The sequence below is a fragment of the Acanthopagrus latus genome, chromosome 8 (genome assembly GCF_904848185.1).
Source record: "Acanthopagrus latus isolate v.2019 chromosome 8, fAcaLat1.1, whole genome shotgun sequence".
In the NCBI taxonomy this organism is placed as follows: Eukaryota; Metazoa; Chordata; class Actinopteri; order Spariformes; family Sparidae; genus Acanthopagrus; species Acanthopagrus latus.
This window is the reverse complement of record NC_051046.1, coordinates 4,748,387-4,775,200: the sequence shown is the minus strand read 5'-3', so window position 1 is coordinate 4,775,200 and position 26,814 is coordinate 4,748,387. Positions and strand designations below refer to the sequence as shown.

The following is a 26,814-nucleotide window of genomic DNA, read 5'->3' as shown; positions in this document are numbered from 1 at the left end:
GGGGAGGCACAGTAATTCTGTTTTACCCACATGAGGGATCTGCAATTTTCGTCTAAATGGGAAAGGTCCTGAGGATCAAGGTAGAACAGAGTATAAACACAGAGGGAGAGAGAAAAAACAAACTTGCACCTTTTGAAAAAAGCCAAAGGGCCATCCATTGTGAGGCCCAAACTGCTGCGAGCCATTACGGGTGCAAATGAGCCATTGTTCTCTCTTTGAGCTGGCTCGTGTTCCGAACAGAACCTGCAGACACTTGATATGCTCGGACTCAAAGGAAGTGCCAAAGGTAACTCTGAGGTTCTGGCATGCTTCGCCCTGTTTGCACAGCGGCTACACAGTGGTACTTCATAAAATCCTACATTTGTCCTTTCCTGTTTGTTTTCATCCCTCTCTATTATTTTCACCCCCCCCCCCCCAAGCTCTGTGGCTCTCTCCTCATGCTTGTATTTATATAGGTGGAACAGCATTGGAGAAGTGATTGAAAAGCTGTCCTGTAGATCAGGGTGGTTTGTGGGGCCTGTCCATGCTCTAATCCATCCTGCCGCCCCACCACACAAGTAGAATATCAAACAGGCAATCCCAGAGGAAAGGAAGAGAGAGGGAGAGAGAGGGAGGGAGGGAGAGGAAAGAGACACAGAGAAAAGGAGATGTGAGAGAGGGAGGAAAAAGTCTAAGAAAGGAGAGACATCAGGACTAAAAAAAATGGAGAGTGTGAAAACAGGGGGAGGCGGTTAGAGAGAGAAAGATAAATAAGAAATATAGAAAAAAATCAAGCGAAGGAGGATGGGGAAAGTTTAACACGGGCCTGTCGGTCTGGCGGCACTGCGAGGGAGAGAAAAAAGGCAATTCCTGCAGTCTCACTCCACTACTTTTCTTCATTTGACTCTGATTAGCCCTGATAATGTATCTGTGCCATTATGCTGCTAATAAAAAAAGGGGTGGGTTGCACAAAGTGAGTGAAGTAATGGGGTCCTGATCCACCCTCTAAAATAAACTAAGCATTGACAGAGAGCTGTAAAAAAAGAGGATGGAGCAGCTTCACAGTGGAGGGAGGGAAGAGTCCCATAGCAGAGAGCTTTAGTGAGTCCACTGAAGGGATTTCATTGTTTTTCAGAATACTATTCATTCATTTTATTTAAATCCTCGCAATACACACTGAGGGAGAAACCCAGGAGGGAGCAAAAAAACAATGTTGTCAATGTTGAAAGACAAAAGGCGCAGAAATTGAAAAAAGGAGGCGTTAAAAAAAAAAAACAGTTATAGATATAATATGTAGCATTTCCACAGTAAAATGCCTTAAAAACAACTTGACATTTCTTGCTGACATTATCCAAAATGTTTTCGACAAGGTTCAAACCCAGCGAGGTCGTTTTATTCAAGTTAATAATGTGTTTCATTTGGCTGCCTTTCGCTATAACTTCTGGATAAACATCGGATGATGCATCAAAGAGTGACGAAGGAGGTCAGTGAATGTGTCGAAACATAACAGAACTCTTCAAACTGTGTCGTGGGGAAGTTTATTATTCTTGTGTGTTCAGTTCTTGGTGATAGATATTTTTGAATTTGTATTATTTCCTTATGAATATATAAATATCACCTTCCTGACACAGATCTACAAAGCGCACCTTTGAAGATGAAGATGATCCCATGTTGATTCTTTACATCATTAAAATGTGTCTTCTGTTCGATCAATAGTTAGACCCCTAGTGGCAGAAAATACACACTGCAGAAAAATGCATTTAATAAAATCGGAAATTAAAAATCTGCATTACACCTGGAATTCTCAGAGGTATTAATGAGTCAAATTAAAGGTTTTTTTTAAGCTTATTACAAGTACAGTAACAGTGGCTATAATCCAAAAAAGCCTTATAAAGAAATTGCATAAACCACAGCTGTACAATGAAAAACAGAACAGTGTTTTCTTAAATGTTAATTAAAACTGGTCCACGGATTGAGCTTTGAGGAACGCCCTTTAAAAGGGGGAGAATAAAGGACCTGACAGGAAGTGGCTGAGACTATAGTGTTAATAATTATAGAGGAAGCAGAAGAGTGTCAGGCTCATAGGCCTGAATCCAGACATAAATATCTCTTGAGCCTCAGGATGGCAGTGAGTTCAGTGTCAGACTCTCCTCTCCTCCCCGTGATTTAAAAAAGCTGGAAGCAAAACAAAAAAAAGATGAAGTTGGATGTGACTCTATCGTATGTGTGCTGAACCTTTGCGGGGACGCTCCCCGTGTCCCGTCTCTGAGTTCACGGATCTAAACATCCAGCACTCTGTTACTGTCCCAGTTCCACACACGGGTCAGGCCTCATCTAAACCTTCATCACACATCACCGCAGTGCAGCTAAGCTCAGCTTCACACTTCCCAGCTGCCCCGGGGCTGCAGCATGAAGTTTATAGGGGACATTGCAAATATAGACTGGGGATGTATCTCCTCTAAGTTCATGCTTTTAACAGAAAGGGTGATGCTGAGCGTATTTTGTGTAGACGGCATGGTACAGCAAGAACTCCAGCGGTAATGAAAGTCGGGCGGAGGTTGGTCTGTGCACTGACAGGTTTATTAATGGCTTTCCAATGTGATGTATGTTCACTGAACTTTAGGGCAGCTTACGGCTTTGTGCTCCGCAGCGACATGTGATTTTTTTATTTTCTTTTTTAGCTTTGATTCTTTTCCTGTCTTAGATATAGTCCCATCCCTGTATAAGATTTAAAGACAGTGCACTTCACACTCGATCCAGCGCTCATGTTACGCAGGATGTGACTCACAGTGTACCCCGAGGAACTTTGATTCGTCTGCAGAATAGGACTGTGTATATGAAAAAAAACATTGTTGTGTTTCCATCACAGTATAGACATTTAATTTAGCTCTTCTTTTGCCTCCGACTTGTCCCCCCCTTTCATCCCCGTCTTGAAAAAAAAACGTTGTCAACCGAAGCCGCTCCTGAAGACTCTTCTAGTCGAGGAGGCACGGCCTCAACCACGCCGTCACTGTGAAAATAAAATGGTACCAGACGTGTTTCTGTAAGAGGGGCCGGTATTAAAAACGTCTCTCACGAACAATCCAGCTTGAGCCAAATTCAAAAGCTGTATAAAACATTTATCCGGTCAGGAAAAATGTTAATGTTTTAAAACTACACACAGCGGACCAACAGTAACATCGCACTTAATTATAAAATGAGCATCACGGCACATTATGTCGAATGTGAAGTGAAAGGCTGTTTTCATCGGTGGGAAACATCCATTTTTTGGTGATTAAACAGAACACACAGTGACCCAAATGGCCGTGACAATCTCTCCCTCGCTCGTCTCGCTCACTCCACACGGTTGATGCGAAGACACTCCCAATGTGCCCGCTTGCATCGAAAGTTTTCACTCCACACGCTGCCTCTGATTTGTTTCAACGGGACAATGCAGCCAAGGTAGTCAACATCCAGAGCGACTGTTTGTACTTTAACTCTTGAGAAGTGAGCACGCGAGGCTCCATTTGGATTTCCTCCATCATGTTGTCCGATCGGGTTAATCTGTGTGGTCTCGCCAAAGAAAAAGTCAGTTGGATTAAAATATGGGTTTACTTTTCTCCTCCTTTGCTCGTTCACCCTTTGGCAAGACGTTTAATATTTTCTGTCCTGGTCATCATGTCTCTTATTCCCCCCACCGTACACGTGTTGGCCTTTAACATGAACTCCAATGTAAGTCTGCCCTCACCTCGGTTGGAGCGGCAGCAGTTTTCAGGCTATATTTGAGACTTTCAGGGAAAACCTGACACACTCCTCTGTTCTATTTTTACCCCCTTCTGTAACAGACGAATGGATCTGAGAGCGAAGTGTACTGATGTCACCCTCCTCCTGCCTGATGTGCCACCTGGGAGCAGAACTGGTAAGCAGCATCTCAATTTGTTGTTGTTGTTTTTTTTTGTTTTTTTTTTATAACATAACATTGATCATTGGCCTGTAGTGTGTTTATCTATATTTTTTCTATTGTGATTTTTGAATGTGTCCTTCACAGAAGACAGTAAGACGGTGTCATACAGCTCACAAATGGATATTGACGTCACATGGGACCAATAACAACAAAAGTAAGAGTTCTACGTATGTCAAATCAAATCCTACACACAGAAACTTCACTATTTATCCCATCTACTGGTAGATAAGTAGATAAGCACATCAGCTACTGTACAGTACTTGACCATACTCTACTGATTTTTAAAAGTAAAACTTTTGATCTGAACTGTTTTTAAGATGTACACATAAATAATTCCGGTGGAAACTGCCGACAAATCAAAAGCAGGACATTCTGGTGCACAGTGTAATATGTCTGATACAGCTGAATGTCCAGTAATTTGATTGAAGCGGCATGTCCGTGGATAACAGTTACAACCGGAATGATATATGCTTAGCTTTTATAAAAATGAATTCATTATTTTGGCAGTACGAAATGCAATCGCTATCCGGCCTCAGCAAACTGCTTACAAGCACTTTACTGGTGAGTTTTTCGCGTGACGTCGACTCGGGCCTTGAGAAGTTTGAAGGGGACATGCAAATTTGAGGCAATGTCGCTTATGAATGAGCCACGGTGGCAACTTCAGGTAGAGGTGTGTGTGTGTGTGTGTGTGTGTGTGTGTGTGTGTGCTTGTCTGACATGCTGATGAATAGCAGCGAAACAAATCCCTATCAACTAAATGTAGCTATGCTGACACGCCGATGAAATATTGCATCTCGAATCTGAAAAAAAAAAAAAAAGGTATTCACCTGAGACAAATACTCGGCTGATGGATGTGGCCGATTGTCTCCCTCACGCCGTTCCCCCCTTCTTTGCTATTTCTGGGCTCGACTGCAACAGAACTTCAAAACCGCTGTCTGCCGTCTGGAAAAAAGAAAAGAAATCCGCCTTAACTTTGAATGACTCCAGTGCGGTTCTCAGACAGGGATACGGTACCTCTGTTGACCCATATGTCTCCTCTTCCTCCTCTGCTCTTTTGGCGCCTACAGCACCATCATCATAATCATCATTCAAGGAACAAGACAAGTGCCATCTGATCGCCAGCCGCCGCTGTCAATTACCCATGTCGACAGTGATGTCGATCCCCCTTTCAAAAGTGCATCTGTTCACGTGGCACACATGCAGTCCTGTCCCTTTAAAACCTCCATAGTTAGCATGCAATCAAAAAAACAGGAGCAGGACCAAACACAAAGAGGTAATTATTTCTCTCCGCTAATGGCAAGTGATATGATGTCATATCAACACGCCATGCAATTATTCCAGAGCCTTCAAAGATTTATTTTTTTTCTTTTGCTGATGAAATTCAAAGATGTTCCGCATGAATGGGCTTCTCAGAGAACGTGTCACAGCCCGCACAAGCTGCACTTCAAGGCCAGTGATTCTGACGTTATTAAACAGAAGAGAGGCTTGTAATACTTCATGTTGCTGCGCCGCCCAAGAGTTAGACGTCCACTGCAAATTACACTTTCCTGACAATTTCGCCATCTGTAAAGCATGCGTGAACAGACACACACACACACACATATACACACACCAACACAGTCAGCATCGACCACAGGAGCTTCCATCCACAGTCATGCCAACAAAGCTGCAGTTCAGCCTCTAGATGCAATGAAGGATGATGATAAAACAGGCTGCACGTGCAGTACAGGTGAGAAATATTCACATTTTTAAAGCACAATGATTTTTTTTTTGCTCAGAAATGACTTAAAAACCAAAACTCCGTCCTCTGGATCCGATAGGCTGTTTAGCTGGAGGGACAGGAGATCAATAGATGTTAGTTGCCTTTATTCTCCATGACAGCAGACTGAGCATAATTTTCACACAATCATTCAAAGTGACATCATGACACGATAGAGAGCCACAGATAAAAATCGTCCCGTATCACAGATCAATACATTCCTGTAGATATGCAGTGATGCGCGTGGCTGATGCAGGTCGCCAACATGCCGTCATAATGGACCAATGAGGGCGCCAGAACTCATGTTTCATCCGACTGAAGTGTGAGAACGAGAGGACGATGGGGAAAGTGTGGAGTTTTACAGTAACTGGATTTTAAACAGCTGCGCACTGCGGTAGGATTGTGTGTGAACAGCTACATAAAAGCTGCTTTTATTTATCGAAAGTGAATGACAAGAAGTGCATTTAACCCAAAAGTGTTACGGGCTGACAAAACAGGGATCCCAGACAGGAGGCAAGAGGTAGAGTTCAAACCAGATTAGTTGATTGTAAGAAGGTTGGATCTGAGGCTGGGCTGGGATGGAGCTGGCAGGGAGAGTTCTGGAAGGGGGGTAGCAGTCTGGGAGGCTGGATCCAGAGCGGGGTTCACGGAGTGGACGAGGGGAGCAGGTCCAGATGGTCAGAGGGGGCTGGAGAGCAGAGCAGAGACAAAAGTCTAAAGCAGAGATCAAGGTTACAACAACAAGTGGCTACGATCTGGCAGCGTGGAGGTGGCAGGGCTGATAGCAGGACTGGGTGCAGCTGGTGGTTACCGCTCTGTTCTGTCTACAGCACACCTGACGCACACACGAGGACAGGGAGAGAGACTGGGGAAAGGGCAATAAACCCCTGGAAGTAGAGGGAAAGGCTGAGGCAGATGTAACGAAAAGTTCATCTACTTCATCAAATATTTTGGACTGATTCATTCATTGTCGACGTGAAGCCTGAAAAGACACGTCTTCAGTCTCAGTTTTACTCTGTTTTCATGTCGATCGGTTCTCCGGCAGCCAGTGCAGAGGAGCAGAGGAGCGGCGTGGTGTGGGAGAACTTGGGTAGGTTGAACACTGGCAGGGCCGATGCATTCTGGATGAGCTGTAGTGGTCTGGGTGCGAGGAACAGATGTTTCCCCAGTGTTGTAAAAAGATGCCAAAAGTCAGACTGAACTTGAATTACAGTACAGATATTGTGCTAAAATATTACTTTGGGATAGTGAAGGTCACACATACAGTTTTTTGTTTTTTTTTGATCCACCATTGTGTCTTTGTGTCCCAACACCAAACTGTGTGTGTCGTATTTACTGCGTTCCTTTTCACTCGGCCCATTTAATCCACACAAGCTTTGTGATCCAGTGTTTGAATTCTAATTTTTTCTTGTGAGAGTCGAAAACGCCAAACCGGAGTTTAGGTGCTCACAGTCGCCTGAGCACTAAGAAAAGCATGAACTGAACTGCTCAGTGGCAAAAGATCCTGGCAATCAAGAGTCATTTCAGCGTTCAGAAGTCCACTCCACTACTGTAACTATCTCTAACCAGCTGCATATGTAAATCAGGACACCGATTATATCCCAGTCACACTTATCTCATACTGTTGCTTGTATGAATCCCATCCCCTCACAAGATTTCAATCTTCAAAAGGGATTTTTTTTTCCCTTTTTTGTGCTTCAGGTGTTCCATGTTGATAAGCGGCCTATTTTTGTATGGAAAGATCAAAAACACCCTGTGTTAAATTCTTTTTGTGGATGGATTTGATCCCAGGCCCTGTTATGATTATGATATGTTGCATAAAACTTGCGAGGATGTTGGTTAAAGTTGTATTTCAAAGGGCACGGTCGGCAAATTGGATTTTTATTATCTGTGGAAATGAATATTTTAGCAAATTTGTATAAGCTTTAATTTACATTGGATCCTTTACTGAGTGCTTAGCACTGGAGTAATTGTACTTTAATATGAGTACATATTTGTTCTACCCATGTCTGATCTTCTCTGCACTGCACATTCATCCTTTGTTCAGGCTGAAGGACTCAAAGAGAGTCAGCAGGCAACACACTTGAAAACAAGATTTAAAGTGCAACATAGGCTTTTTTTTGTGAATGTATATGAGTCAAACCTTCGTGTGAAAGCATAATTACGATGAAATAGGCACTTTCAAGATCTACTGTATTTTCGTTTTCGTTTTACCCTGGCGATACTATGAGCAAAGTTTCATGTTGTTCTTCTTAGTGTTTTAAGAATAGCGATTTTGATGCTAGCGTAAAAGTGCCCGTAGCACTCCCATTGAAAACGAGTTTGAGCTGAAAACGAAAATATGGTCAGTCTTAAAAGTGCCTCTTTCATCGTAATTATACTTTTACATGAAGGTTTGACTCGGGGACATTCACAAAAAAAAAAAAAAAAAACAGCCTAGGTTGCATTTTGGCGAGAGTTTCACTTTAAATCAATGGGAGACCATCGAGTTCTGTCTGCCGGGTCTTTCATTGTCTTCTGAATTGCAGCAAGACCCATTAGTGAAAACCCAGCCTGCCCCCGTGTCACTCAAGCTTTTTTTGTGTCCGGTTACAATGATAGAGTAGCTTGAGTCTGCATTTTTGTTTTTCTTGGTGACCAAGCAACTGCAGTTAATCCTGTGGGATTTCAACGTAATGAACCACATTGATTTGTTCATTGATTTGTGTTGAGAGTTTGCAACAAGATTGAATGAGGTGTTTTGACACTGAAAAAATGTGTGTTATTGCAGCAGAGTAGCCCATTGGCTGTGAAATGCTGTGTCCGAACAACAGGGTTCCTTCTTATCCCCATAAAAACACTGCATTCAGCTGAGATATACTGTGTCAAACATTATGAGCCTCTTATGAAACAGACTGCAGCCTTCACGTGTGCAAAATCTGCAAATCTAAAACAAGCATTTGCAAGCATCGTGCAGTCAAAACCAACATTTCATAAATCCAGGATGACGTTCAAATATACACGTGCACAGAGGATATTATGGGTTACTGATTTACATTTTATAATGCTGTCAGTGCACCTTTATGCGCCAAAGTCCACTGCTGAGAAAACGCAAGAAATGGAGGCAGGGGCTCAGGCTGCCAAAGTTCTGGCCAGCCAGCAGCACCGCTAGCCGGGACAATAAACTCTGTGCTGCGGAGGGAGTGTGTGTGTGTGTGTGTGTGTGTGTGTGTGTGTGTGTGTGTGTGTGTGTGTGTGTGCCGAAACAAGTTTCACTTGACAGTTTTTGTTGGAGTCTGGTGCTTACACTTTTGCGGAGGGAGGCGAGCGTGTGCCAGAGGGGAGCTTGAAACCGTCTTATGAAGATACACCAGAAGAAACAACCGATGCCAATAGGAACAAGACAGCAGTTGGCTAATGAGTCAGTGGTTCTGTAATGTTACCACTATGGTCAGCAATAAATATCATTGGCAGGTATTATGGTTGCTACATCTAGTTAGCAGAGCTACAGTAAAACAGGGATGTTTTTCTTTCCCCTTTGCAACTGCACAGACAGTTTGTATTGGCCAGTGTCACAGTGTCTCATCAGGCATTAGAGCCGGGCAGGTCCAAAGTTTTAACCCATCATGAGGTTTGATTTGGCCCACTGGATGATTAGTAGTGATACAAATGTGTTATGTAACCATTAAAAGTTATAACATAAATTGCTACTCATGCTGTTGTATTTTCTTCTGAAGTAAACATGCTCTTTAAGTATATAGGATCACCAAAAATCTATCGTTTTATAATCTGAGTTACACCTTGGGATACACAGGATACACGTTGGTGATTTTTCTTTGTTGTTTTTTTTAATCAAAACTCCAGAAATACCATTCATCAGAACAAGACGTGTAGCCTGTAACAATCCACCATTTACATTATCTGAAAAACAGTTATTCTCAAGGACACGTCACGTCCTGTAGTAACAGGGACTGTGCTGCTGTTGCCCATCTCCAGTTTCCATCCTGCCACTGCTTGTGTCAGAGCTTCAGAGAGACGCTCACTTATTCTCTCATAAAGAGGGCGGGTCCTCAGACCTCCTCATCTCCCACTCCAGTGTAATGTGATGGGCAGTCACAGTCAGGAATCTCTCAGTGGCCGTGGAGGTCCATCCATCTGTAGTAAGAGCTACGTAGGCTGTGTCGGATAATTCTTTGGCAATTCCTCGTCGTGTCTCTTCATAAATTTCGGGAATTACCGTGTCGATGAAAGTGGCGGCGGAGGGGAATATTATACCTCGGCTCGAGTACTTAAATCATCTGCGCATCCTCCACCTCCACTATATAGATGCAGACCTGGTCCAAGCTCCCTGAAACAACAAGTGAAAAACACACACATACTGTCCGCTCTCTGTAGAGTTCATACTGCTTCGGGTGATGTTGTGTCTGATCTGTCCTCCATGATTCTCCCGCTGACAACACTGAAAGAGGAAGCGGTTCATTTATGCAAAAAGGAAAAAGAAATTCATGCTCATTTGACTTGATGTTGGCTGACTCTATCTGCTTTCGCATCTCAATTACAGCCTAAATGAAAGAATAAACTCACCTTTTGTCCTGTGCTGTTCCTAGTTTTTACTCTGGCTGTGCTATCACGGTGTCGCCAAAAGGTGAGACCTGTTTTACATGTAAATCCTGTAAACACAAACACAGAAAACAACAGCCTAGACTTTAACGCTATCGCTTACAAGGAGTTTAAATGCTGAAATTGCTGCAGCCGTGACTTCCTTTACCCGAATGTGGCAACATTGTCATGTCAGCATCAGTAGGTCTGAACTACTGCTGCTTCTTAAAGGGTAACTCCATCAACTGTATACATTAAAGTGTGTTTACAGGACTCAGGAAGTACCAGAGGATGCTACCAGCCACCACTCTTTGGCAAAGGTGCCCTGTGGGTAATGTAGGCACCATGTTTTGAAAAGAGGTCCAGTGGTCTGCACTCTTATAACACCCATTATGGACAGTTTATATACAGCATAACCAGCCATCCTCCCTGAGAACTTGTGAACACACTTTGATATGGAGAATTAGTGGAGTTGCCTTTCCACTGCTATGCGTGGCAGAGAATTGCTCTGTTACTGAGTAAACAGGTTAGAAGTGGTGAGGGGTATCATGTGTCCCCCCGGATGCAACACAGTACTCAGAGTAGACACATTTTGCCTAAATGTGTATTAATTAGATCCGAGCCAAAGGTGCAGCAAACCAAATGCAAGGGTTACTGTGTAATTGAATGAGATTTATTACAAAACAGTCATAATCAGCCTTTAGCTCAGGAGCATCGTGTTTGCAAACATGTGTATATAATTAATTCACCGATTCCCTCATCAGTGTTTTCAGGCTGTTTTGGGGTACCGCTTTTTAATTAAATTACCCCCCCACCCCACCCCCGAGCACTGGAGCGCCTTGTTTCAATTACACATCATACGAAATTAAAATATCTTAAAACATCATTACCATTAATGTGCACGTTCTCATTCGAACCAATTACAATCACTGTGCGAGAATCTCTGTACCTTTGCTGTCAGTTAAAATGGGAGATGGTTTGAACGGAGCAAGCAGGGGAAGAAAAAAAAAAAAGGAGAAAAAAAAACCTCAGGGCAATTTTGTGTCTTTTTCAAGCTGGCAGGTTTCTCCACCACAAAGCATGTAGGCTAATGGCGAGAGGCTGGAGCGGACCTGAACCTCACACTGCTCTTCTGATGAACGCAAGGGGGGTGATTTGGTCGGCCGCACGGCGCTGATATCAAAGGTCCCTTTTCAGCAGCGACCGCAGCAACTTGTATGAATCTCACTGTATGTCTGTCCGTTTCAAAAATGCACAATCTGTCCTGGTTTAATCCTGAATCAGTAGAAGTCTATAATATAGGAGTATGAAAGTCTACACTCTGCAAACAAAATACCAGCTTTTGTGGCACCGTTTCTGAGAGAGACGGAACTTCTTGGCACCAGTTGAGATCAATGGCTCCGTCTGAACAATTCAGTTATTAAATTTGTGATAACAGCTGCTACAGATTGTGCCCACTTCATTAAAGTAGAAGTATAAATTGAAATAAATTCAATATGTGATTATAATTGGTTCTCAAAGTTGATATGGACGGGGTAGTGTCTTCATTTTTATTTAAGATATCTGCGCTGTCCCTCAAATAATCATGCATTTGCTAAACCCCCTACCCTGAACATTTAAAATTAAATCGTAGCTTATCAACTGCAACCAGGCGGCACCGGGCTTTGGATTCGTCAACATTTATGTAACAATGTGCACGGGGGCTCCGGTAAGGATCATTCTTGGCATTTTTTAAAAAAAGTTTTGGATGCGAAACACCAGAGAAAAATGTACAGGGTGAATTAAACTGTGCTGTTTTTTTCTGTCCAGACACAAGCTGCAATCATCAGCATGTAACTAGTTACTACCTGGCATGTGAGGTAGCAGAAAACAGAAAAAGCCATGCTCATCAACATTAGCACATCCTGTGTGCAACTCCGTCTACGGAAGAAAAAACAGCAAGAAGCCCTTAAAATTAGGCCCTATGTTCCCACATTTCTGGAACATTTTCAAAATTAGGTCTTGTGTTCCTACATTTCCCTTCAGTTTAATGGTTAGGGTTAGGGGTTAAGGAAACCCTAACCCTAAGGAAATGTGGGAACATGGGGCCTAATTTTGGAAAAAAAAAAAAAAAAAAATCTTAGAAATATGGGTACATAGAGCTGTGGGAACATAGTCACGCTCTCATGTGCACGTATTTCTCACTGCCACAACTTCAAGTCAAATCCAGTCATTCAGTACCGTCTCTTTCTCCCACACTTTGTTATTTGTTTCTTTGTCTGCCGCATTGTTAGCTAGGTAGCTGAAAACTCGCTATTTGAAATGTCACTTGTGTCTACGGTCGGAGATGGATCTTTGGGGCGACCCAAAGAAGCAACTACATTTGAGAAATAAGCCGCAACTCCAATTGTATGTCAGTGAATTTACAGAGAAAAAAGCCCAAAGTGTGTTATAATGAGCAAACGCGGCAGCCCTGAACAGAACTACTGTGGAGTGTGTCACCACTGTAGGAGTCTGTCCTGGATGCTACCAGAGTCCTATTAGTGTCTCTGTCCTCCTCGTTATTGTAGCCAAAGTATTATCTTCTAATAAGATCTGTAACTTTTTGCTCACACAAGATAAACACAAATCGCCCTTTGGGACTTTAGTTTACTGTTCCGCAACTCCCGGCCACAATTAGCCAAGACATCAGTACTTTTGTCAGATAGTTACATTGCTTGGTCTCCATCCTAAGAACATGTATGTAGTATGTAAGCTAGACAGCCAAACAGGGTCGTGTGAAAATGAAAACAGCTTCTCCTTCATCATACTAAAACACAAAGGCAAAGCTGAACACTGCCAAACAATAAGAAGGCTGCTAATTATGTCCCAATACTGTAGCTTCAGTGGGCTTAAACATTAAAAAGTCAGCTGTAGACAGCGGTTTTGACTAGCTCAGGGATGTAACGTTAGCTTAATTAGCTTGCAGCAGCAGATAACATTTGCGAGGAACATTTGTCATTCCGGACAGCGCGATCGATGGCTGGCAGATAAAAACCAGAAGCCTGTTTTTTTTTTTGTTTTTTTTTTTGTCTCCGACAGTTTGAAATTAAGTACCTATTGTCTCAGAAGTGATAAAGAAAAATTACGTTTGTAAATCTGAATTCCTTGTCATTTAGCTAGCTGCAAAAAGAGATCACATGATAGGTATCGCAACAGCAACAGCTGATCATAGCAGTGATGTCTTTTCATAGGTTATAACTAAAGTTCTTTGATTATTATTGTCTTCATGATTTTTGGAGCTTAAACTCGTCAGATTTGAACTGCTGTCTTATAATTAACAAACCTTTGCTCTGCAAAATTCTGTCCAAGTCTTTTATGTGGGAAATGGAACAATTCTAGGCTTTTTCCTCATGCACCGGAAAAATGTGCAACACATGAATGAACCCGACCATAAAAGGCCCACACGATCATACAATACCTATCCAGACACCATTAGCAGTGGTGAATAACCTCCCTTGAATCCCCAGTGCCGTTCTGTCGGAGTGCCTTTGGTGAGAATTATACCATCCTCACTGAGAGAGAGAGGAATGCGGCAGCCATGATCTCGGCGATGGAATCGCTCAAAAGGAACACTGGGCATAAGCACAGAGCTCAGCGCGATGCGGGCGGACTGCAGCCGAAAATTGGCAAGTGACCCAGGAGACAGGTCAGTCCCAATTCACAGACAGCAAATTGTGTGGAAGGCATTGATTAATGGGGAAGACACAACTCGTTACGGCCTTGTGGTGTCATCCTCTGCCTCCTGCTCACCATCCTCGACCCTTCTCTCACCGCTCACATCAGACTCGTGGCTGAAGTAACAGCTCAGCAATTGAACCTAACCCATAATTAATGGCACCACTCAGGTGTAATTTGTGCACGAGTATCAGCTTATAGCTTAATAGAGGGCAGTCAGCGCTGAGCCAGTATTAGGTGAGCCGCACCACATGATTATGTAAATGTTGCAATATGTTTTGAAAAGGAATCGTGGAATCAGGAGGCCGGGATATAAAATCAAATTAACAGCTACTAAAGTTACTAAAAGGAAAAACAGAAACTGCAGCTACACTTTTCATCCCTACACTGCTGCCGACATGTTGATAATAAATGTCAAGAGTGTAACGTATCATTCATAGCCAGTTGGTCATTTCACAATGGATATATGAAATGAAATCAAATGACACGTGAAGGCATTGTGAGGGAAACGATGGTAATCTAGATATAAATCCTGAGGCCTTCGTGCGCTGAGGTGACAGGTGACATATGATATTAGTTGTGTCACCTTTGACTATTCTGCTGTATCACGATATGGGGACAGAGGAGGACACGTTCTAAAAGGAGAATGACAGTGGATGACAGATTGCAGCGCCATCCATCTTCTCGGGTGAATCTATGAGCCCGGCCCTCGTGAGGATTCATTTTCCGGAAAACAATAGCAGACACGATTGGTACTAAGTTTAGCGGTGGAACTAATGCAGGGGTCTGGCCTCTGGAAATGGATAGCCAAGTCAGGTAAGATGCACAGAGCTCAAGCTGGTGGAGGAAGTTGAGGACTGACTTTAGTTTGTCAATTTCAAGCATTAGACTTTAGATAAAGAGTAGTCTGACACATGCTGACACCTTTCTCTCCTCACACTCTAGTAACTTGGTAACTGTTTCAGAAGTGTTGACAAAAAGTGAATAAATAATAATCTGTACACATAAATCACTGGGATTGGTTTTTGGACTTTAAACTACGAGCAGTAACATAGGCTCAATCTTTGCTGAGGCTTTTGGTTTCATGCGCCCTCAAAGTTAAAGATGTGGTTTGCTGCCTCTCTTATCCTGGGACGCGGTTATAAAATCTGTCCAGGATGGAGTTTAGCTTTTAATAGGCTGTAGAGACAGATTTCATGAGGAAGCACAGTGGATATTTTGCTGCTCTGAGCCTGTGTTTTACGGACCCAGCCTTGTGGATACACATGTGTGACATGGTCTAGTGGTTTGTTGTTGGAAGTGAGGGAGTGAGCCACAGGAAAGTGCATACTGATGGGAGTACTTCAGTCAGGTGAAAGCGTGCTAAACTCAGATTGCAGAATAACACTTGTGTATTGTGTTCCTGCCACAGAGGAGAAAATACAAAGACATACTGAAGTTACAATAACCTCTTACTATGTATGGTTTGGAGCCGTGGATGTGGGAAGGCAGGCTGTCCCAGCGAGCTCATGGAGCCGGACTGCATGCACAACCTGGTGATCAAATGTTATTCATGGAAAAAAGTGGCGCGACTCTGTGCTCTGTGCTGAAAAGTTGAGAATATTTCAAGTTCTACAACAACGGTTACAAATATGTGGCCCGGCAACAACAAATGTGTGTTTATTTGTGAAGTGGAGCAGCTGATTGGTCATGAAACAGTTTAGTTTCTTTGGTGATTGTCTTTCGCTTCACCCAGCTCGTCATGAACCGACGCTTTGAGATGGCAGCCAAACCGACATACAGCCCAAAAACCTCAATGTTCGAGACTCAAATATCAACTTTTCTCACAAATGGGACCTTAAACAGCGAGGGGGGACAAAAATAAACATGTCCTGTGGTTCCCAGAGAAAATGGTCCCCTTGATCAGTCTGCAAGAAGACACTGGATGTTTCTTGCATCCACTGCTGCTGTGACAGCTTGCCGCTTGTTACTGCGACGGCGCGTTTACATGTGGGCTTTACATGACGTCTACATTGTATGTTTATGGCAAACATGAACAATATGTTGCTGTCAGCGTAACTGATGTTGTTTCTATCCTCGTCTTATTCAGTGAATTCGGAACAATGGCACAATGCTATACCTACGCAGCAACCTTGGAGAACATGACTTTAGTCTAATCGATAGAACAATCGCTCATTCTTCAGTTTTTAACGCGGCGGTTTCGGGATGAACAGATGGAACAACTCCTCCCTCAGCAAATACAAAGCCACTCCAGAATTAGAGACTGTGATTTATATCCTGTCATACAGCAGGAAATAAAGGAGTTCAGCCGTAACAGACATGTGAAAGGTATGTGAAATTGCAGAAAACCAAATTTTCCCTGAAGGTCCCCAGCCTCTGTTGTGATCTTGTGGCTGGTTTGCAGTCCCACTGACACAGTGTTGAAGTCTTGAAAGCTCCTGTAGTTATTCACTTGGTAACAGATGCACGTTTACGTCCTCAGATCACGGCTGAACATGTGTTTCTGAGCAAAGATGATTTATTTTTCATATCGTAAATCTCAATAATCACAGCTGCTTACATTCGTCTGTAATGAATCAACGTATCATCGAGCACATTCATTTTCCTTTGATTTAAAATCTTGCAAATACTTCAGATCTTTTTTTATTATCGTCGGTTTGGAACATCGGCAACAAAACAACCGTTTTCTATCTCAGTTCCGCAATAATATAAGACTTCTCATGCTGCTCCCCAAATTGTTCACCACAAACCACACGGATTTACTGCCGTGCTTTAAAATGTTCAGCAACTTTTACTCTTTCACAATCTTGTGCACGTATGTCGTTGTAAAATGCTTCTGCCCCGCTGCCCGCGACGCCGCCAACGAGCTGCAGACAACTCTCTCTCTCCCCTTTATTAGGTTATTTTATCGGCCCTCTCAACAGCTGTGACAGCTCCAGCCGTGATCGAGTTTGGCTTGTTTTCACTACATCCTCTGCAAACTTTGACACCTGATTTCATTGAGGGAGATGGGATTTGAAAGGTGAGGGACACGGGTCGCCAGGCCCTCTTCTCCACATTGTCTAATATACTGTACCTGCAGTGGATGTGAAAAATGCTTCTGTCTCTCCTCTCCTCTCTGTTGCCTCGTTTCTCTCTCTCTCTCTCTCTCTCTCTCTCTGTGGTAGATAAATGTGACCCTGTATTTTCATTCATCTATTCAGGCGTCCCTTTGGTTTAAAAGATTTCTTGTTGCCTGCAGAACTGTACGATAATAAGAAAACAGTTATGCATTTGATCTGTGACCACATGGGCAGCCCTCTTTTGGTTTTGCTGTTGTGAGCCCAAAAAAATAAAAAAATAAAAAAAACACATATCAAACATAACAAATCGACATTTCTACAATATGTCAAATCATATTGGCATTACATGTTTATGTCAACACAGGAGGTGGACGGTAATGGAGTTACAGTGGAATAGACTACCAAGCCTGTGACAGCAGTTCAAGGCCTGATCCCATTTCAAGGTTTTATCCCCACCCCGCGTATTTGAGTGAACCGCTTGCCTTTAACAACACAGTTACAAGGAATAGTGGTTGAAATCTCCCTCTTTGAAATGGTACAACCCTTCAGCCCTTGCACATCTTCAGTTGGCGTCAACAATGTTTATGTTGCGACCGGACATTTCCAACATGGCGTCCATCCAGGTTCCATCAAATGGCCAGTTTGCAGTTTAAATGATAGAAAAGCACTGACACAAATCAAGTTATCAAATGAAGAAAGTGTGCTTTGTAGGCCAACCTTAGCGACTGTAACTGAACTGTGCTGCCGGACTTGAGTTAAATTTGGGAAGTCACTGTGTTGTTTTATGCCGGCTTAAAGAAAAGAACCATAATACATTGAAACGGCAAAGATTTTGCATGACCCTTGCTTCGAAGTGTGCATCTCCACTTGGAGGGCTATGAAGCCCAAACACTTTCACCCTGCCACATAAGAATCTGGACACCCTACTCCTAGACATGAACATGCAAATCTGAGGGGCAGGATCAGGTGGTCAGGGCAAGACTCATGTCAGGACGGTGTCGTGGAACCCAGCCACATCATGAGCTCAGCAATGTCATGACATAAAATAGAAAATGACACCTAATTGAAAGGTTACAACATACAGAATGTTTTAACATGCTTGTGGTTTGCAGAAAATCCAAGAGGTATTATAGCAGTAAGGTATGAAAAAAATATAATGTGACTTGGATGCTCCTATGTGATGTCTTATTGACCACTGTCATAGTGAACACCAAGCACATGAGTCTGATGGTCAAAAGTGGATGCAGGCTGGAGAGGGAGTGAATTATACAGACGGCTTATTCTACCATGCTGATTCATCCTGAGCTGACCGGCTGAGTGTAAAACAAGCTTCACTGGCTTTAATACCCACTGGTGGCTGTTGCACACAGTCGCTCTGGTCAGTTGAGGACAGCATGCATTGCATATCTCGAAGGGGCTGTCCTTTATTCACTGATCTCAAGGACTTCGGGCAAATTTCTCGCTATAGTCAAGACTCTCTGTGACCAGTGGGTTTCAGGCTCCCGGAGGTTGTGGCTAACCTGCCATTTGTTTCACTACAAGGCGTGCAGACAAAGCCCTGAGGATCAATCCTCAGAAGGGAACTTTCTGCACTCGACATTAAAAAGCTGTTCACCCCGTGGAATGTGGGCTCTGGAGGCGGCAGTTTACCTGCTGCTCATCTCTGTCTCCAGGGTGAAAAGATGACACAGTGAGAAATTAGTCTTTAAAGAGTAAGTACACCCACACTGACAACCCTGCTGGTGCTGCTATACAGCAGTAGCTGCATGCTTTATCCCCACACTGCGCAATGCAGTGCTTCACAATGCATTATTTTGCAGCAAAAGATAACAGTAGAGTATAGCAGCAAGTTCAACAGACCAGACACAAGACCTCACCAGGGGTTGACACTGTGATGTTAGCCGTGATGTTAGCCGGACTTTGACCAGGGCCATGATATATGACCCAGAAAGACAACTAATAGACTTTCCGAGGCCATTTGGCTTTCCGTCCAATACTGAACGGGAGCTATGAGGCTACAACATTTCTAATAACCCAGGTTGCTAATTAATGTTGCCAAATGCTCCATTCTCTCAGGAATTCATCATTAGTGAAACCCGCAGAAATCAGGGAAATACTCTGACCCATGCCGTCTTCTCTTAACCAGTTAATTCTGCAGTCAGACTTTTGTTCAGGGACTTGCGTGTGTTGAGCGTGTCTCCCACACTGAAAGCATTACAAGCAGAAAGAGGCCCGGAGACATACCAGCTGTTCCACCGAGACAAATGAAATCAATGACATCGATCAGACTTGGACACGCCGGGCATTATTTAGCTAGGAAAGTTTCAGACTCTAGTTTTTCCTCTTAAATACTTCCGAAAAGTGGTTTGTTAAACTGTGCTTGTAATGAGCTCGGAGCGATAAAGAAGGCTTATTGTGATTGGCTGATTTATGTGCAAAGAACTGTGTGATAAGGTGAGTGGGTAAGTCAACAAAGCCCCATTAGAGACCAAAGCTCGTATGAAATTGGACTTCTTTTTTTCTCCAAACACCTTCCCTCTCAGAGCGACGCAGCCAAACAGACAAACAAAGTCGACTCTGCCTGTTTTAATACGCCGGCAGCAGCAGAACTGATTTTCGAATGAATGCTAATAAACAGTTCCTTTAATGTCGCTTATAACTTCGAAACGATGCGGTCCATAATCATATTTCTTGTTTAATTTGTTATTAACCCATGGTTAACCCGCAAGTTAAAAAAAAACAAAAAAAAAACTGCAGAACTTTCTAACACGATTAAGTTGTGAGTTAAGTTGAGTACATTAGCTGTGATGCTCATTTGAGTAAATTGCACAATTGTCTCATATCTATTTCCCAGGCTGCTGTGAAATGTTGTTTTGTGAGTGAACATCAGGGTTAATTCGCACCATGATGACAGACCGGAGCTGGTGGATGAGACTCTCATTATGCCACATCGCTTTGTTATGTTGCTTTAATTCAGCATCCAATTTTAGACAAAGGTCACCGAAAGTTTAACAAGGAAACAATGGGAAAAACTATGCATGCTTTGTGGATAATGCAATAATCATAATCTCTTTTTCTTTCATCCGTCTCATACTGGAGTTTATTCTGCCAGGTTAAACTTGGCTGCTCTGAGGAGAGGAAAAAGGCACTTTGGTAAAGTTTCAGCCGAAAAAAAGTTTGCTGGCACTGACTAAGCCTGTGTAGGTTGTGATTAATAAACTTGATAGATGAAGTGTTATTGACCCGGTATCCTGGTGAGACACTAGTGGACGGGGCTGATGGGGACTCAGGAGCAGGTGTGACCGAGCATACGGGTGGCATGGTTGTGAGCGTATTGAAGCTCGTAGTAGACTTTATACAGAGCGTCTGCAGTAGCGCTGCAGCAGTGCTGCGTTAGAGGGGCTGGTTTGAGCAGCAGACAACAAGAAGGAGGCTGGGGACATCAGGTGCCGCTGGGGAACCTTTAGTAAATCAAAGATGACAAAGATAACCATTTCAATTCGTTAGAGGGCTGATAATCTACCAGATCAATGAATTGTTGCTTCGGTATCTCAATGAATGTACGACCTTGTTTGAGCATCGCTGGCAGATCTCAGTGTGGTATCACAAACCAGGCTGACCCCGTCCCAACCCTGCAGGCTAGCTTTTTTTTTTTTTTACAGATCTCACTTTTTTCAGACCTGATATGCCTTTTGAAATGATCAAGAGGAAATTATCTTCTCAAAGATCAAGTATTGTGAAAGCAGTGCCGTCTACATTTATCATTTTAGAGTCAATATGCAAGAGAGTGCATAGTGTGAGAAAAAGCAGAAAGAGATGAAAATTAGCTCAATCTGAGAAAAATAATGAAGCAAGCTTGCAGATTTAGGAAGTGGGAAATGATTTATGTCTCAGCTGCATGTGCATAAAGCCACGCCCCTTCCGATAGATCATTATGGGACCTTATTTCTGAGAAAAATAAGACTTTTTGTTTTCTTTAATCCTGTTTTAATGGTTCCATGAACTGAAAGAAAACTAACTTATTACGTTGAAACCATCGTAGCCACGTGACGGCTGCCGGCTGAGGAGATCCCTTTGACAGATTCCAAAACTTTTAGTAGTATGAATCATTTACATCACAAAACATGCAAATATATGGTCTAAAAATACCAGTATTTCCCTTTAATTTGCTTTGCACTTCACTCTGATCTTAGTGAAGCATCCTTACACTCCACTTGCTCTCCTTCGCAGCTCAGTAGTTAAAGTAAGTCGCCCTGCCCCCTCGTCTCGGAATCTTAAGAGACAAACAGTACAGCGATATTCACTTCATTTCTCTTCCCCTCACTTAACCTTGGACTCTCAGGGCTGCTTCACATAGAGCAAAATTGTAAAGTCAGCTCATCCTCCAAAGTTCTCTTTGCATCAAATCCATTTCATTAAGGAAGTCTTAGCTGGAGTGTTGCCAGGGTATGAGAAAAAAATAATTAGGCATTCTGTTGGCCATTAGAAAAACACAGTTATTGATTATTTTAGAAGAAAAGACATGACACATCTTGCAAGGGTATAAAAAGATACATGGGGAGCATCAGAAAACACAGTGAGAACATGACGTATTAACACTGCGATTCAACAACAAACACTTGCACCACATTGTTCTGCTCGACTTCCCGCGTAAGCACACACACGACTTGTTCCATGTGTCGACGCTCGCACGCGTAAACTTTTCTCAATGCTGCTCCGTCTTCAGCCAAATAGACGGCGGGAAGTGTTTGCTTTTCCCCTTCTCGCACATGGAGAGAATCTGGGCCATTGTGCTGCGAAAAACCAATTACTCTGTCACAGCGCAATTATGAATATTCACCGAAAACATTAAATATTGATTGCTGTGTGTTAACTCAGAGCTTGAATGAAATTAAAACAAATATTAATCACATGCTGGCACGTCAGCAAACTTTATTAGACCCATAATGAATGCAAACAGAGAGCTCACAATTTTGGAGGACCCTCACCCCATTTATCCACGTCAATTTAAATTTTAAATGCCGCGGCGTAAACGGCATAATTTCATCAATTCAGATTTTTGTATATGCACATCATCTATTTACCGTCTGAGCGGAGGGAGTTGGACCAACCACTCGCTGTGTGATTGCTGACCTTCCACACTTTGCCCTTCGATGAAAATAGATGGCTCTCTGTCCTGCTGCATTTAAAACTCCTCTCAGCGTCTCTCAGTGCCTAGTGTTAATGGACCTCTTCATAGGGCGTCCGTGAATCGTGACAGGGGGAGAAAATCCAAATGCGAGGAAACGCCATTGAGTGTGTCACAGCGGTGCATTTTATGGAAATTGTATAAGATGTAAATGCAAAGGGCACATAAACCGTCAAACTTCAAAACGCCCTTTAGTCCGTGGACTACTTTTCTGTGAAGCGTGGCAGATTTATTTTATTTAACTGTTGCAAAAATGTTGCGTTTGACTTTTTTGTTGGTCCATAAATTGTTGGATGACTAGCTTAGCGGGCCCTTCACCACCCATTCAGTTGCTGCTTAATAGAAGTTCATCTTTTCATCAAGTCGAGTGAGTCAGTTATCATCGAAGTGTGTAAAGGCAGTCAGATGCCTTTGCCCTCTTTGTATGAGTCTGTATGAGTCATTCTTGGAGCACCATCTGAGCCACACCAACGTCTATGTGAAGAAGAATGAATAAGAATAAAAACTGTCTTGACCATTGTGATGAAGAAATGCTGTGAGGTGTGTTGTGAGAAAACAAGTTGATGGTGAAGCGTTTGCCTAAGACATGGCCTTGAATGTGTGAATCAAGGAACAAACGCAGGATCTCAAGGTACACCTGTATTCATATCCATGCAAAATAGCCGGAATAACATCTGTTGTCTGGTCACTGAGTACTTGTTTCTTTTGTAGCTACTGACACGTAATAAAATTTGCCAAACAACTATATTACTCATTGAATATTTATTTAAGTGATTCAAGAATTCATATGAAACTTTGGAAAATGACACAACAGCAGAAAAGTGCACACTTCAACCAGACAGGTCCCACAATTAAAAAAAAATGAGATGAACAGCTTCACAAAGTAAAATAATCAATTTTTCCCCATTCCTCCTTCATACTGGCTGTCAATCATCGCCTTCGTTGTGTCACGCTCTAATAATTCCCACCATCCAACTATTGTGTGATTCTGGAGTTCCATGGAAGTTTTTTAAAGGGATTTTTAGGGTATAGAGTTTGTCTCTGTATTGGGAAATGAATGAGTACTAGGTACTGATGTGGTAAACTAATAACTCATTCATTACAATTACTGTCAAGCAATGATAATGTCTGGCTGTAACACAGTCTCATGGCACACTGGGACTACATCTCGGCCTTGGCACACCATTTGGGAACCACTGCACAATCACAGCATTTGTGAAAATTCACCGTTATGAAAGGAGCAAGATTTTGAGCAATTAGACAAAAAAAGAATCACTCAAGTGAAAGCTTCAATAAGTGGTCATGGGTACCTTTTGCAACATAAGACATAACAAGCTGGCACAGTTTCAGTTTTGTTCATATTGTTCGTTCGTTCAGTCACGCTTAGTGTAATGCACAGTTCTCAGCTCCTTGTTCTCAAGCGATGGTGCTATCAGTCAACATAAAACTGTAGTTCAAAGCAAATACATCGCTGCAACTTCATGATTATGTGTACTTTTAGACAACACAACAGTGGATAATGTGTATATTCACCTTGACTTTAAATTGACATGTATTAAAGGTAAGCCAACGGTGACTGACTGACTGAACGAGAACGATGAGCTACAAACCAAATGAAATGTGTTTTTTTCATGGAAACGGTTGCTATGCTTTCCTGTTTCTCATTGGCTAAAACGTGATGACAGTATCCTAGACTCAGCATACGATTGGCTGACTCTCAGTCTTCTTCACCACTCTGATAACTAAACAGTGAACAACACAGCAACTAGTTTGTGAGAACGAATTAATGAACAAGAGAGAAGTGAAACACGGAATCAGGTCAGTTCGTTCACACTAAAGAGTCATGAATCCATCCGTCAAGCCATCTTTAATCCTCAACACGCCACAGCAACAGAAACTTACATTTCATCATAGAATGACATTGATTAAATGAACCTTGAAATACGCTCATCAGCCATCTGCTGAGAGTTAAATGAGTAGACTCGCATATTTGTACACTAGGTATAAGGTTACACACATGACCTAGCTAAGTTAACCTAACAAATATACCATGGAAAAAAATGAAACAGCTAGCCTGGCTCTGCCAGGTAATAAATGTTGCTTTTCTTAATGTCTTCATAAAAGGAATGAGGGCAACATATCACCATTTTACAGGATGTAATAGTGGTGGGCTATTTCTTGATGGGGACCGGAAATCTCCTGGAAGAAAACTGTGATTTGTCATCTTTACACTTTGGTTTGGTCTTTGCACTAATGCATAAAACAAGATATACAGTAATGTGTTTATTAGTGAGCTTCAGAGGAGGGTGGTAGGACCCTCGCTCGCTATTTGCTTCTGTCTTTACGCTAGCTAATTTAGCCAGCTGCTAGCGGTAGCCTCATAATTACACTTCCAGACATGTGAATGCTTTCGATTTACTCATTAACAGAAGCGAATTACCCAGTTTCCCGAATTATCAAACTCCTCTTTCAAAGAGTTACTTAAAATTCATCCCTTCAACTTTGAGGACAAAAGCGAAGAAACACGCCTTTTGTTGTCACCGGCGGCACCTGAAGACCATGTCGCAGTCACAGATCTCTGAGCTCAGCCTGGAGGGCAACTGTTTGTTTGGACTGTTAATCATCATTGAGCTGTAAATGGCCACTCTGTTGTGTGAGGGGGGAAATCTCAGAGAGTAATCTCACCATGCAGGACATAATCAGACACAAGGTTAATGAGAGTTTGATGGAAGCATATGCCTCACACACGGCAGTGGTACTGCACCATAATAACAGGGACAATGAGTTAATGGTGCAGGTCCAGAGGCAAACATAAACAAAACACAATCAAGAAAAATGCTGGGACAATATCAATTTAGTTTATCTCACTCAGTTGTCAATAACATCAGCCTGAAAACGTCCGCCCAACTGTCTCCTCCAGTCAAACTGCATCTGATGGTAGCGATACTTCAGGGCGAGCACATGCTGTTGCGACGTCTCGTAGCAAGCCTTTATTAGAATTTTCTGTCACCTGGGCTGATATATACATATTTGGCAGAATAAGTGGCATTACCAATCTCTACAACGGGGTGACAGATGATGGCAAATCAGGCTTGACAGGGAAAGGGCCCTTCAGCTGAATGCGATGTGAGTCACTTCACTTCACTGCCTCCTAGTTTCCTATCATTCGATGGGCTGTGGCCTACCTAAAGCCCAGCTGTGAGGATTCTCTGCTCATCCAAGCAGAAATTTAACAACGTAATGACCAGACACTCCAGACGGATTCCCTACAACTGTGTGCAACACACAGGGGTATGTAAATACATTTGAATTATCATTCACCGGTGCTCATTTATGTGCTACAGCTATGTAGTGTATATTATTTTTAATACTAGGCCGTGCTTATTAGTGTCCATCAACAACTACATGACAACACCTGTGTCCCTCAGAGGGGCAATACAACAAGAGACCCGTCAAACCAGGCAGCCATGACACTGAGAGACAGATCTGAGGTGCAAATCGAAGTAGACAGCTTCATCATGTCGCCTACCGCACTGTGCTTAACAGTGTCACCTGTGACACAGTCAAACTGCAGATCACATCAGCGCCATGTTAAGAAATTTCATGTGACACGCTTTAAAATGTAGAGAGCAGATTTCAACTTGATGTGGCTCGAAACATCTCCATCCGTGTTCTGACTCAGGGGAATGTAATACTCTGTTTAAGGACTCTAATGTCAGTGTTTTGTAAGTGGCACCATTGTGTTATCAACAACAGGAAAGAAGTTTTGCAGTTATGTAGTTTTACAACAAGCCATTAGCAACAGTCAGCTTATTTTTCTCAACAAATTAATATATTGACTTCTTCATTTGATATTCAGGCACAGAATCAATAACAGGGATTAGCAGGTGCCCCATTACCTCTATTTGTTTTCATAAAACCAACTAAATCATCTTTATCCACATCCGCACCAAGAACGGGTGGGTCCAAAAGTGGGTGGTGCTTGAACCGCGAGCGAAAGGGACTAACTATAAGTTATTGTTTTAAACCTGGAAGTGATGTTGGTTGAACCAAATTTGCTATATTTGTGATTTATTTAAAAACAAATGTTTTACTAAACAGTCTCAGAATTGGTTTTGATTGCAAGAGTAAAAACTGAGACAGGTTTGTTTTATGAACTCAGGTGAGTTCAGTACTCGTCTTTACGGACAAGTAGCTTTGCTTATTGAAAGCTTTCTTTATCTGAAGTCTGTTAAGGTTTACCAGCCTCACACATGTCCTCCGTGCTGCCTAGTTAACCTGTGCAGTCCGTAACCTCTAATGCTTCTTACATTTTTCCTGGGTACAATTATCTGAGCAGAGGCCAAACTTGTTCATGGACCTACTTGATTGGTTATCCACTGAATTTCCATTAAACGCCAACAGCTTGATATTTCTGGAATGAAGTAAACTATCTCAACCCCTATCAGTTTGATTCATGACCAACATTTTGTAAACCTGGAGTGCTTCTCTCACTGCACTTAGCCAGGGGCTATGGGAGCTGTTCTGGCATTCACACTGGCACAATCCTGGCCAATTCCAAAAGTGGGCTAACCCCGACTTTAGCCAAGGGTTGCTGGCTCGGTTCCTC

General features: G+C 42.6%; 1 long non-coding RNA gene across 1 annotated transcript in view; it reads left to right on the top strand.

Annotated features, from left to right (window-relative positions):
• LOC119024616 overlaps positions 1-3,849 on the top strand; it is a 114,603-nt gene extending 110,754 nt beyond the window's left edge. The window contains exon 4 of the long non-coding RNA XR_005076531.1: positions 3,804-3,849. This is a non-coding gene — a long non-coding RNA (uncharacterized LOC119024616). The remainder of the gene's footprint in view (positions 1-3,803) is intronic.
• The last annotated feature ends 22,965 nt before the right edge of the window (positions 3,850-26,814 follow it).